The sequence below is a fragment of the Lucilia cuprina genome, chromosome 2 (genome assembly GCF_022045245.1).
Source record: "Lucilia cuprina isolate Lc7/37 chromosome 2, ASM2204524v1, whole genome shotgun sequence".
Lineage (NCBI taxonomy): Eukaryota > Metazoa > Arthropoda > Insecta > Diptera > Calliphoridae > Lucilia > Lucilia cuprina.
The window spans coordinates 44,040,131-44,054,153 of NC_060950.1; the positions used below are offsets into that span (position 1 = coordinate 44,040,131).

Consider the following 14,023-nt stretch of genomic DNA (forward strand, 5'->3'; position numbering starts at 1 on the left):
ACATCATTCTCTTTCACTCCTATGTTTTTGCCAGTGGCATGCTGTACACTTGACGCATTGTCCGCCACGGAGGCCAAGGTACCCACCTCCGTAGTAGTATTTTGCTCAAGATTGCAGGATGACGACGACACGTGACTCGTGAGTAGATCAACACTTGCCGCCGGTACTGGGTTATTTAGGCCCTGCACCGTAACTTTTATCTTTTTATTTTTCTTTTCCATGTTGTTTTTTTTTCTAGTTTTTTGGTCCGCGGGGAATATAATATTCCCAAGTGGTGGACAATCTGCCTTCCCTCAGCTTGAGTCAAACTAAAACTGGGGGAGGACAGATGGTCCATCACCACCCCCTATCCGCCACCCGGGGACGCGCTCGGTAGGAAAAACGGGAAAACTCCCCCGAGAATGCCAGGTTTATTTCCAAAAAATTTCGATTCTCCCCACTGTGCGTTGTAAGATCTAACAACCGTGTATACATAAGCATAAGAAATTTTAATTAGCAAATTTCCGTTGTGAAAGTTTGGTTCAAACAAGTAAAAAAGGTAGAAATGTTGAAAATCGGGCAAAAGTACTGTTTTTGTTTGTTCTAAAGCTAAATACTTTCGATCTACTTATTTATGTAGGTAATTCAAACTTAACGGGTAATTATGTGTAGTTTAGGTACTTTTTCGGAAATATATAAATACTTGAGAAGTATTTTGCTGTAATCAGTCAAAAGATTTATTTTAGAAAAAGTAAATTGAAATGGCTAAAAAGGGTAGTTTCTTGTCGACACATAAATGGCTGAGCCGACTTTAATAAATTTTTAACAGAAATGTATCTTTACATAGAAGTTTCAAGTGGTTATATCATTATTCCCAAAAATCAAAAATTGATGAAAAATTGAATTAAGAAACTTACCTACTTATTCACTAAAAATTTACAGATAAATGGAACGAATTATGTTGTGTAATCTTAAAATCAAATGGGAAAATACTTTTGAAGTAAATAGAAAACATATTGGGGTTTCCAAAACTGCTTTCAGTTTTTGATCCCAGCTTTGGGATTTTAGAACATGTCGCCCAAAGTTGAAGTTTTGATAAAAATGCCATATTCGGAATGACGCAGTGGCAACATTTTCAAAAAATAGGACATGTTTTTTACGCCAAAGCGTTCTGCGTAAAGATACCTTTTAGAAAACTATAAAATTGTTATATGTTCTTAAAGAAAATTTTATTAGTAAAAAAGTTAAGACACATTTTTGGCAAAAAAACGGCAAAAATCTAAATTTTTTGAATTTTTAAATTAAAAAACGTCGAAAAAATTTAGGTAAATAATAGTTATAAATTTCTAAAAATTTAAGCATAATAGAACCTTTCCTTTAAAAGGATATACAAACAACTAGAAAAAAGGAAAATATAAGATTTAAATATGTTCTGCCATATTTAATACTAAAATATGAAAAATATGAAATTAAAGGATACAGGAGAATTTCCATATCTAACTAAAAAAGATATTAAGGGATAAATATGGACTATATTGTTGTAGCTATCTGCGACCCTATTAAAATTTTGATATAAATCATAGTATTCGAAATTAAGCAAATATGTAATATATGGCAAAATCTTTATTTATGAACAAAACTCAATGAAATTTTCAACGATTGTTAAATTTGTCATTTCAAATAAGAAAATGCAAAAAAATGTAAAAGGTCAAAGGGCACCCCGCAATTCCCAAAAATAGGAATGAAAATCCCAAAAATGGGTTTTTTTACTTTTTTGCCATTTTTTCAGGGCTGGGAAAATACTTTAGGGGTAAATAGAAAACATATTTGGGTTTCCAAAACTGCTTTCAGTTTTCTGATCCCAGCTTTGGGATTTTAGAACATGTCGCCCAAAGTTGAAGTTTTGATAAAAAAAGGTCATAATCGGAAGGACGCAATGGCAACATTTTCAAAAAATAGGACAAGTTTTTTACGCCAAAGCGTTCTGCGTAAAGATACCTTTTAGAAAACTATAAAATTATTATATGTTCTTAAAAAAATTTATTTATAAAAGAGACACATTTTTGCAAAAAACGGCAAAAGTCTAAAATTTTTTGAATTTTTAAATTAAAAAACGTATATTTTTGGATCTGTAAATGATATTGATCTGAAATTTTTTGTATATTATTGGAAATTTTGTTGTCTAACTAACAAGAGTCCATTTACGCCCGGTATTCAAAAAAAGGCGGACCAAGATATGGTAAATTTTGTATCACTAAATTTTTAAATGCCTATAACTCGGATATTATAAGAGTTTAAAAATTTTACATGTCGTAGGTACCCTACTCTGAGCCGCCACAGCGCCCTTGGGGCATCTGCAGGGTTCATCTTCAAAACTTAAACTCGAATACTCCTTGCCGTTTAGAAATGCCAGATTTATTTCCAAAAAATTTCGATTCTCCCCACTGTGCGTTGTAAGATCTAACAACCGTGTATACATAAGCATAAGAAATTTTAATTAGCAAATTTCCGTTGTGAAAGTTTGGTTCAAACAAGTAAAAAAGGTAGAAATGTTGAAAATCGGGCAAAAGTACTGTTTTTGTTTGTTCTAAAGCTAAATACTTTCGATCTATTTATGTAGGTAATTCAAACTTAACGGGTAATTATGTGTAGTTTAGGTACTTTTTCGGAAATATATAAATACTTGAGCAGTATTTTGCTGTAATCAGTCAAAAGATTTATTTTAGAAAAAGTAAATTGAAATGGCTAAAAGGGTAGTTTCGTGTCGACACATAAATGGCTGGGCCGACTTTAATAAATTTTTAACAGAAATGCATCTTTACATAGAAGTTTCAAGTGGTTATATCATTATTCCCAAAAATCAAAAATTGATGAAAAATTGAATTAAGAAACTTACCTACTTATTCACTAAAAATTTACAGATAAATGGAACGAATTATGTTGTGTAATCTTAAAATCATATGAAGTTTTTGAATTTGTGAGAATTTTGAATTTATAAATATCAATATTTTAGACAAATTAAACTGCAAAGGAAATATTTGTATATTTGCTACATTTTTATACCCACCATCAAAAAAGATGGGGGTATATTGATTTTGTCATTCCGTTTGTAACACATCGAAATATTGGTCATAGACCCACAAAAATATATATTCTGGATCGTCATTAAATTCGAAAACGATCTAGCCATGTCTGTCTGTTGAAAGCTCGATATATTCCGAATCGAAAGAGCTAGAGTTTTGAAATTTCACCTAAATATTTCTTATAGGTAAGGTTTGTTTGGTATTGAAAATGAAGCTTTAATAGTCATAACTTGTTTAAAAATACGTATACAGCAATGAAATTCGACATAAGTAAGTTTTTTATGATCCAAAATCACTGTGCAAAATTTTATAAGAATCGGTTCAAAATTGACCCTACCCCCCATATAAGGTCCCCTTCAGAAAATGACTTTAACGCTCATTACTGGCCTAAAAATACTAGTGTGTAGATGAAATTCGACATAAGTAAGTTCCATACGAGTCAAAATCTATCTAAAAAATTTTATGAGGATCGGTATATGTAAAAATATATATAACGAATGAATGAATCTTTGTTGCGAATGGATAATTCTACTCCGGCGGAGTAATTTTCATTATTTGGCCATAATGTAGCAGACGCCGGCCGAGTAAATACCTCATATGGGTTTTGTTATATAAAACGTTCCGGGACAGACTTTTTTAGTTAATCACTTTATCTACATAGTGTATATATAAAACAATATTGTTTAATTTGTTAACATTTAAACATATTAGTTTTATAAATGTTTTCCCGACTACATTAATATTACATCAAAAGCAAAACAAAATGAATAACAACGCTAAATCAAATAAAAAACAAAATACACAAGACAATTAAACCAACAGACATCTAAACATAAACAACGAAAACACAGAAAAACAAACTAAACAACGCAATAAATCCAACCTACATCCAAATATACGAACAGAATTCACAAAAACAAAATCACAACTCAATGACGCCAACAGCCGAAAAACCAAATACATCTACACACGTGTACATCTTTTTCTAATATACAGTGTTGTTGTTGCTTTTTGAACAAAGCATGAAAAAATATGACATTTTTTGATGAAATTTTCAGAGGTTGTCTCGGATTTTTGCTCATATCTCCGTTATTTACCAACCGATTTTGCTGATTTTAAATAGCGATCTTCTCGAAAGCATGTCTAACAGAATTATTGAAGATTCGGATCTCGCCGATATCTGGATTCCTCTAAAAACTAATTTCAACAGACAGACGGACATGGCTTAATCGACTCCTCTATCTATAAGGATCCAGAATATATATACTTTATAGGGTCGGAAAATTATATTATAGAAATTACAAACTGAATGACAAACTTATATACAGTGTCTCACATAAGTATTCGAATTTGCTTGTACTCTGAAAAGAAACATAATTTAATAATATTTTTGTGTGATATAATATTACTCTTTAAAATTTGAAAAAATTACATTTACCTCAATTGATTTAAATTTAAAAAAAAATTCCATAAAATTGCCTCACAAAAGTATTCGAATTTTTCCTGTATTTCACATATCACCATATTTTACGAAACACATAAATTATAAACGAGTGGTTTTTTGCTTAAAATTGTGTAAAGGGGTTACTATCAACCAAAATTGTATATTTTTGGACAATTTGTTCCACAATTTTGGAGTATTTGTACCATATTTGCAATTTTGTTTCCTTTTTTCAGAAATAAAACCAAACTTTAATATGAAGATTTAATACACCACTTGAGGTATATAAAAATAATAATTTTTGTTATAAGGATCTGTACTTAAAACTTCCAAGAAGTATTTTTGGTGTCGTTCTTCAGTTTCTAATTGAATTGTATGTATCTTAAGTCCCTTTTCGTACAACTAGGGTCGATAATTTCTGACAAAGTTGGCTAGTATACATTCATGTACATATTAGCACTAATATTTTAAATTTTCAATACATTATATCGGTATACAATTCCAAAACATGCTTTTACAACAGATTTTACAGTAGATTTCAGTTGTTACTGTTCGAAACTTTCACGCTTATGTTGCCCATTACAATAACACTGCAAGTCCAAAATTTTGGGTTTAATTTGATCATAGTAATCAATATTTAAACTGATATCGATATTAGACCATAATGATATAGTGGCATGCAGCCTGGACGTCATTGGTATATAAAAATAATGATACTACCATATTGAATGGTGTTTCTTCGAGGCATGTTTTGGAGTTGTACACTTCCACAAAACATTGAAAACTTAAAATATATAAAAACTGATATATAAAAGAATATATACAAGAAAACTTTCCCGAAAATTTTTGAGCCTTGTATTATGAAAATGGACTTAAGTTCCAATATATTGAATTAGCGACAGAATAATGATATCAATAATATACCATGGATATTTTAAATACAGATTCTTGTAACAAAAAATGCTATTTTTAGATACTCCAAGGGGTCTATTAAATCCCAATATCAAATTTTGGTTTTATTTCTGGAAAAGAAGAGAAAATACAAAAAATTTTGGATTGCAAACATACAAAAAAATACACAGCTGAATAAAACCAAATACATCTACACACACACGTGTACATATTTTTCTATACACAGTGTTGTTGTTGCTTTTATAACAATTTTTTGATGAAATTTTCAGAGGTCTCGGATTTTTGTTCATATCTCCGTTATTTACCGACCGATTTTGCTGATTTTAAATAGCGATCTTCTCGAAAGCATGTCTAATAGAATTACTGACGATTCGGATCTCGCCGATATCTGGGTCCTCTAAAAACTGATTTCAACAGACAGACAGACAGACGGACGGACAGACAGACGGACATGGCTTAATCGACTCCGCTATCTATAAGGATCCAGAATATATATATTATTTATAGGGTCGGAAAATTATATTATAGAAATTACAAACGGAATGACAAACTTATATATACCTTTCTCACGAAGGTGAAGGGTATAAAAACCATTTGATTCTAAAATTTGTGTTTCGTATAATATGATCAAATATGAAATACAGGAAAAATTCGTATACTTTTGTGAGGCAATTCCGTGGACTTTAAAAAAAAAACTAATTTAATTTAAGTAAATGTAATTTTTTCAAGTTTTAAAAAGCGTGATATCAAACCTAAGGATATAACAAACTAATTTATTTTTTTTAACACAAAATATATTATTAAATTTGGTTTCTTTTCATGGTTTACTTAAATTCGAATACTTATGAGAGACACTGTATGCCCTTTTCGCGAAGGTGAAGGATATAAAAATGTAATAACAAATTTTGACAGCTAGGAAAACCAGGCGAATTAAGAAAAAAATTATCAACTGATTGAATAACACCACCTTATCTGAATTCGTCTTGATCTGGATGATGATTTGTGTGATTGTGACCAATGCGAATTTATATAAGGTGGTGTTTTTCAATCAGCTGACAATTTTTTTCTTAATTCGCCTGGTTTTCCTAGCTGTCAAAGTTTGTTATTGTTTACATTTTTATATTTAAAAATGTCCGTTAAACGGAGAAAAACTTCGTTAATATTTTGAATGATTTATGTAAAAACCTGAAAATACCAAACATTTCGTAAACAAATATCATTTTATTTAAATAATGACATAAGTGCATATAGTTAAACCTCAATCCAAACCTAAAACTAAATTTAGTTAGTATTGTTAAAGCTTGTTTGAGAGTAATTTCGATAATAAAATCCCACATTTATAATGTTTAAATGAAATTTTTAAAAGTCTTAATCAATTAAAATGATCTGTTAAACAATATAAGCGGCGGTAAGTAGGGAAAGGAAAGTTTGCAGGGTAAAATTTGGGACATCCCTAATATTAGGATGTCATGGCGGGGTTATCCAATCCCGAGTGGGAGGGTTTATCCTGGCACAACATCTGCCAGCCGTTATAGGTCGTAGGAACATTTCATCAGGTAGACAGAGAGAAACCTACTCGGTGCCCCTTTATATTTTATTTCGTTTTTTTTCTTTTAGCTGGTATGGTTTTTATGTGTGTGTGTGTGTATGTGTAGAAGTCTAGAGTGGTAGCAAGAACCACCCTCATCCGGCGAGCTCCAAGCCCGGCGAACGCGAGCATACCAGCGCCACTACCACTCTGGCAACACTAGTTTCTTTTGTTTTGCACAACCACTACACTACATAAATGGCGCCCAACGTGGGGCCCGAGTAGGTCCATAGCCTGATTATTAGTCAGTTTTCTAATCCTATTTAGTCATGTCAACGTAAGTCCTGTTAGGTCATACCTAGAGTCCCTAATTTTTGCGACGTCGACGGACGAAATAGTAAATTTAGTTTTTACTTTTCTCCATTTCAATAGATGGGAAGCTATAATTGTGCATGGTCAATATTGTACACACCTACGTAAGTCCCGGACAAAAGGACAATTTTAGTCTAGTTCGCGTTGCGACGTGTTGTGTGAACAATATCCTTTCCAAACAATTTGAGGCTCTCAGAATAGCTTTCCATAGCAAATCTGGGAATGCTCAAGTTGTGAAGAAAGAATAGCTAAGGCCAGCCCCTTTCTCAATAATAATGCTAATGGTATTTGTTTGCAAAAAAAGAAAAAACGTATGTTTTGGTCCTCAGTAAAGTGGTTAGAGTAGTCCTAGAAGTTGTAGGATAGCCAACCAAAATTCTAGCTGCACTCTAATCTGGAGCTGTTGGAAACTCATGCCATGTTTTTTTTGCCCATTTAAATTTCATTTAATGTCTGCATCTCCTGAAACCAAAATTGAAAAGAAACAATTAGGAACGTATCTACGACCCATAATATATTTTTACATTGCCTGCAAACTTTACTTTCCTGAAATACACCGCCGATAGTAAGATTCTATTTAATTTGAGATTTCAAGATTTATCTTTGGTTCTTTTGGATTTGGATTTTGAGTTTTTTTGTAGAACGTTTTAGCTTTGTCGTTACGAACGTTTTAGATTTAGTTTTTGAATCTTTACTTCCTTTCTTTAGAATTGATTTTTTTAGTTTTCCTTTGGGAAAGAGGAGGAATTTCTTCTAGTATTTTACTAATATTTATCATAGAGATAAGTAGTTTTTTTTTACTAGCGGTCTGTTATATATACAAATCTTCAATTGGATATTTTATTATATTTTGTTATTTTGGTTGAGTTTTTATTGTGGGGTCATTCCGCCAACTAGATTTCTATTCATTAGGAATGGTCTTAACTCGCTCGGCTAGGACTCGTGTACAAACTGAGCATAATAATATTTCCAATATGGAGAAAATTACACGCACGACTGCAGGAACTGTAGTTCTCACGGCGCAGCCGACGTATACGATTGCCAACACAGCTACGACAACTACTACCTCTGCATCGACATCGTCTATGGCCCATGAACGTTCTGGGTTTTTAAATGAGTCTGCCATCTCCAACAGCACGATTACATCGCCTGACTACAGCAGTATCACCGCCAGGAATGTGCAACAAGAGTTCCGAGCAAATGTCCCGCCGACAGCTCCTCAACCTGTTAACATCGGCACCACAGGAGGCGATATGTTTACTTTTGTGCGGGAGGAATTGCAAGGACAAATACGGCAGTTGCGAACCGAATTGCAACAGGAATTCGGCAATGCTGCTGCTCCAGCTAATCCGCCGATATCGGCCCTTCAACCAACGGAGCCGCGAATATCGGCAGCCAAATGCAGTGTTTAACCATCAGCCTGTAGAGCAGCAACCACCTGTTAGGCAAGGAAACAATTTAGTAACGAATCAACTATATCAACCTCAATTGTACATACCAAATGCGAATCCAGTTTTTTCAGCACCAATTCAATCCTCACAAGCTCCAAGTTGGCCTACTGACGGCGCATTCGCCGTTCAAAGTAAGGTGGATTTGTCCAAATGGGGCATTAAGTTCGACGGAACCTCGAAGTCCATGAGTGCTGAAGATTTCATTTTTCGAGTAGACGTTCTAAGACAGGACTACAACTGCGCGTTCAATGACGTCCTACGAGGTTTTCATCATCTGCTAGAAGGCCATCCGCTGGACTGGTATTGGAACCTACGTAAGTTAAGGCCAATACAGTCCTGCGATGAGTTGGTGGGAGCATTCCTTACCCAGTTCAGAAGATTTGAGAACGAGTTCCAGTTACAAAAACAAATTATGGATCGTCGCCAAATGCCGATGGAAAGCTTTGAAAGTTTTTACAATGGTGTACTGAAGCTAAGAAATCAACAGCGAAACCCCAATTCTGAACGAGACCTAGTGGAGAATATGAAAATTAATCTAAAGCCGTCATTTTCACATCTACTATTTTCCGTGACCACTTCTAGTCTCAATGAGTTCTGTCAACAGGCGAAAAGAGCTGAAAATTTAATCACCAGTCAGAGGCAGACTTTCCAGTCTAGACAACCCGCCCCAGCTCGAGTCCATGGACTCCAGTTTGGAGATGAAGTGCCTATACCAATCCTCAAAATCGACGCCTTAGCCACTAGTAGCCGGTATATTTTCTGGAATTGTAAGCAGCCAGGCCATAGTTTCGTGGATTGTCCTTCACCAAATAGACGCATATTTTGTTTTAGATGTGGTAGGGATGACGTAGTCACACCTAGTGCCCTAAATGTCAGGGAAACATGAAGGGGAGCGAGTCCCAAATGGGGGAGACTCATTCAACCCTACTTTAATCCCGGTTGACCCTGGTATCGAACACCTTAGACCGACTAAAATTCTAGTTAATACTGCAAAATCGCATAATGCCTGCCGATGAACAACCTAAAGTTCATATAATTAAACTGCTTCATCAAAGAATTCGGGAATACGCTGAAGCAAAATCTAGGATTTTTGGTCAAGTATCGAATAGAATTCAGAAAGCTAGATTTAAGTATAAAATTAGAAAAAAGATCAAGAATGAAATTTTGTCTACGAGTTTTATGAGGACAAGGATGCTAGACTTTATCTAAAGATTAATATAAATGGTTGGGAGATTGAGGGGCTGCATGGAGTTAGTGGAGGAAAATTTTTGTCCTATGTAAAAACGGCCGATTTCAGTCCACATAGAATTGTTGGACGAGTAAAAACCAAAGTTAATTTTAATAATTGTTCTAATGAAGTGATTCTATACCTAGTACCTACTTTAAATAGGCCTCTATTTTTAGAGGTAGATTTTGTCTGGACGCTCGTAAGCTAAATGCCCTCACGGTCAAGGACGCCTATCCGCTGCCGCACATCGAAGGTCTGCTCAGTCGGTTAGGGGATACGTTCTTCATACCCAGCGTGGATATCAAAGACGCGTTCTGGCAGATACCGTTAGATGCATCTAGTAGGGAGAAGACTGCATTCACGGTGCCGGGGCGACCACTTTACCATTTCACGGTCATGCCTTTCGGGTTGTGTAACGCAGCCCAAAGGTTTTGTCGTCTGTCTGATAGAAGTGATCCTTTCAGCACTTCGTGATAGAGTTTTCGTCTATCTAGATGACCTTTTGATCGTATCTCCAGACTTTGAGACTCACCTGGAGTTGCTGGATCGGGTAGCGCACTGCCTGGATTCGGCGGGTCTGACCATCAACGTAGGGAAGTCGAAATTTTGCTTCAAAGAGTTGAAGTACCTAGGGTATATAGTAGGAGGAGGGAAGTTAAAACCTGACCCAGATAAGATCGATACGATTTTAAAATATACCTACCCGAAAACCACCAAACAGGTCCGAAGCTTCATGGGAGCTACGGGTTGGTATAGGCGCTTCATCTCCGACTACGCTACCATATCAACACCTATTTTTAACACCCTTAAGAAAGGAAAAGGTTTCAACTTTCCGGACGAAGCTAAGGAAGCCTTCGACAAGCTAAAGTCCGCCCTCACAACAGCACCAGTGCTTATGCATCCCGATTTCAACAGACACTTTTATGTCCAATGCGATGCATCAGACTTAGGTTTGGGAGCAGTTCTGTTCCAGAAGGACGAAAACGACAGCGAACATCCAGTAGCCTTCTTCTCTCACAGATTGGCCAGTGCACAGAAAAACTATTCGGTTACCGAGAGAGAGTGCTTTGCCGTAGTGATGGCAATTAAAAAATTTCGGCCGTACAACGAGCCGTTGCCGTTTACCGTTATCACTGACCACAGTAGCCTAAAATGGCTTATGTCCCACAAAGACCTCAGTGGCAGACTAGCCCGATGGAGCTTACATCTACAGGCCTTTACCTTTACCATCGAACACCGGCCCGGATCCAGAAATATCGTTCCCGACACCTTGTCGAATTATGACATGGAGGAAGTATTTGTGGAGGTAAATAATTTAATAGATTTAGAGTCTGAGTATTTCAAAGGTCAAAGTTACCTGGACTTAATCGCCAAAATCAAGGAAAACTCTGAAAGCCTGCCTGATTTGAAGGTCGTGCATGACCGTGGATAAGCGGGTCCTACCATATGACGGGGTGCCGCTAAACGAAGATTTTGCCTGGAAGTTATGGGTTCCACTAGAGTTTACTCAAGAAGTAATTGCGAAGTGCCACAATCCGCCTCAAGCCGCTCATGGAGGTTTTGGTAAAACGCTCCGAAGGTTAAGGGAGTATTTCTACTGACCCAACCAGAATGTTCAGGTCCGATCATTTGTGGCCAATTGCCAAACCTGTCGCGAGACAAAACCCGCGAATTCGATCCTAAGACCACTAATGGGAGCTGAATCTACAACGGAACGACCATTCCAGAAAATCTTTATAGACTTTTTGGGGCCTTATCCACGGTCAAGAAACGGAAATGCTTACACATTCATCGTCCTAGACCACCTAACGAAATATGTACTTCTCAGAGCTATGCCGAAAGCTAACACGAAAAACGTCATTAAGTTTTTAATATCGGAAGTGTTCCACAAATTTGGTACACCTGAGACGATTTTGTCCGATAATGGCAAGCAGTTTATTAGTAAAGAGTTTCAGGATATGGTAACGAATTTTGGCGTAAAGCATGTAAAAACTGCCACACACTCGCCACAAGCCAACGCTTCGGAACGGGTTAACCAGTCCATCCCGTCCGCAATTCGTTCTTACCTGCAGGAGGACCACACTGAGTGGGATAAGTACCTGTCAGAAATTGAATTTTCGCTGCGGACGTCAGTCCAAACGTCTATTGGGGTTACGCCGTACTTCGCACTGTTCGGTATGAACATGATTTCGAACCAAAATGATAAAACCTATTTTATTTTCTGTATTTTGTATAAATGAGTTAGTAGATACTTTTCTACACAAAACATTTTGTTAATGATATTCTGCCTTGATTATATTTAACACTGTTTCCTTTTTTAGTGAAAGCCTACGACCAGGGAAGTTCATTTGTGTTGTGGAACAGTAAACAGTCGTGATAGTTTGCCCGTTAACGAGTAGTTCGCCGAGTGCTCAACCAGACTAAATCTATTAATTTCCGTTTATGACTACGTTGTGATCATCAGACGCTAGTCATAGATGCAATTCCGTCATAGCACCCTTTGGAATCATGCACTCAGGGTTAGGAATTGTTAGTCATCTAAGCGCTAACTAAAATTTAGCAATGTGAATTGTCTGGGAGCAAAGTTGCGACGAGTATCCAACAAGCGTTTCGGGTAGAAACACGTGAATTACTCGTTAACAGGGAAATCTATCGCTACGGTAAGTTGTTTCACAACACTGGCAAAATAGTTTTTTCTAATGGAAAATTTTGTGATGTTAACGATCACAAAATAAGGCAATATATCTATAGTTTGTTCTTTAATCTATCTTGAATACTAAATCTACTGTTAGGCTGTTCAGCCTAATAACTTAAAATTAGGTTTTAATTATAGAAATTTAAAATTTTCACTTACCGATTAAAATTTCTTTGACTGGAGAATGGAATGGAGACCTCTCGATCTTACAGTTCTAGTTCTTCAGGAACCAAAATTGGATGATTAAAACCTGTGAAAGGAAAACCAAAACAATTAGTATTTGGTCTAAAGTAAATTTTGGTGAAACAAGTCATTTTCAATATTTAATCATTTGATTTAGATAAGTTCAGTATTAGTTAGTACTTACGTTTTTAGAATAATAACACTGTGATACAAAAGTGAAGAAAAATAAAATGCAGGCATTCTCATATACCAATTCTATTTCGTTATAGTCCATAGAGTACGAATATATTTTTAGTTTTCCCCTATCACTTCGTTTACTTACTTTTTAAGAGCAAAAGATGCGAAAAAGTAGTTTAGTAGTTTTCATCCGATTTTCAAATCCGATATTTTTTTAATGACACAAGTGTTGCCTTTTAATCCAAAAAAATAAATTCAAAATTTATGGTCAAATGTCTGAGTTACGGTCTTTTAAGTAAAAAAACTCACACTTTTTTAAAAAAATTTAATTTTCATCATGCTCTACTTTGACCATGAGGCAGTTTCCTGAAGAATCACATAAAGGAAGGTTTCCAAAACTTGTTATTTCATAAAAATCTATGAAAAACTGGATGATTTATGCAATTTTTCTAATAGCATGTTCCTCGAATTTTTGGTTTTCTACATACAAATTAATTTTTATATAAAAATGTTTATAAACATTTTTTAAACTTGTTACAAAGAAAACCAGAAACATGAACGTTTTTGTATGGAAGAAATATGCTATATTTTTATAAAACTTAGCACAACCCATAAACTTTTTCATCGATTATCATAAATTGACCATCATTGGAAACCCAACTTAAAGTGCCTTTTTGTGGAAAAAAGTGTGAGTTTTTTTTACTTAAATGGCCGTAATCAAGACATTAATCATAAATTTTGGATTTATTTTTTTTTGTTGAAATTGAAAATCGGTTGCAAACTACCATAAATATATTTTTTAAAGTTAAAACTTCAAAAATAGCTCTTTTTCACATCTCTTGCTCTTAAAAAAGAACTAAACGAAGTGATCGGGAAAATTAAAAATATATTCCTACTCTATGGACTATAACGAAATGGAATTGGTATATGAGAACCCCTGCATTTTTTTGCTGTATCACTGTGTAATTGGGTCC

General features: G+C 35.1%; 1 long non-coding RNA gene across 1 annotated transcript; it reads right to left on the reverse strand.

Annotated features, from left to right (window-relative positions):
- Positions 1-6,677: 6,677 nt before the first annotated feature.
- Positions 6,678-13,936, reverse strand: LOC124421418. The gene is made up of 5 exons (XR_006941647.1): positions 13,057-13,936; positions 12,849-12,939; positions 8,814-9,277; positions 7,873-8,753; positions 6,678-7,774 (listed from the first exon to the last, which is right to left on the reverse strand). It is a non-coding gene; the product is annotated as an uncharacterized LOC124421418 (long non-coding RNA).
- Between the last annotated feature and the right edge of the window lie 87 nt (positions 13,937-14,023).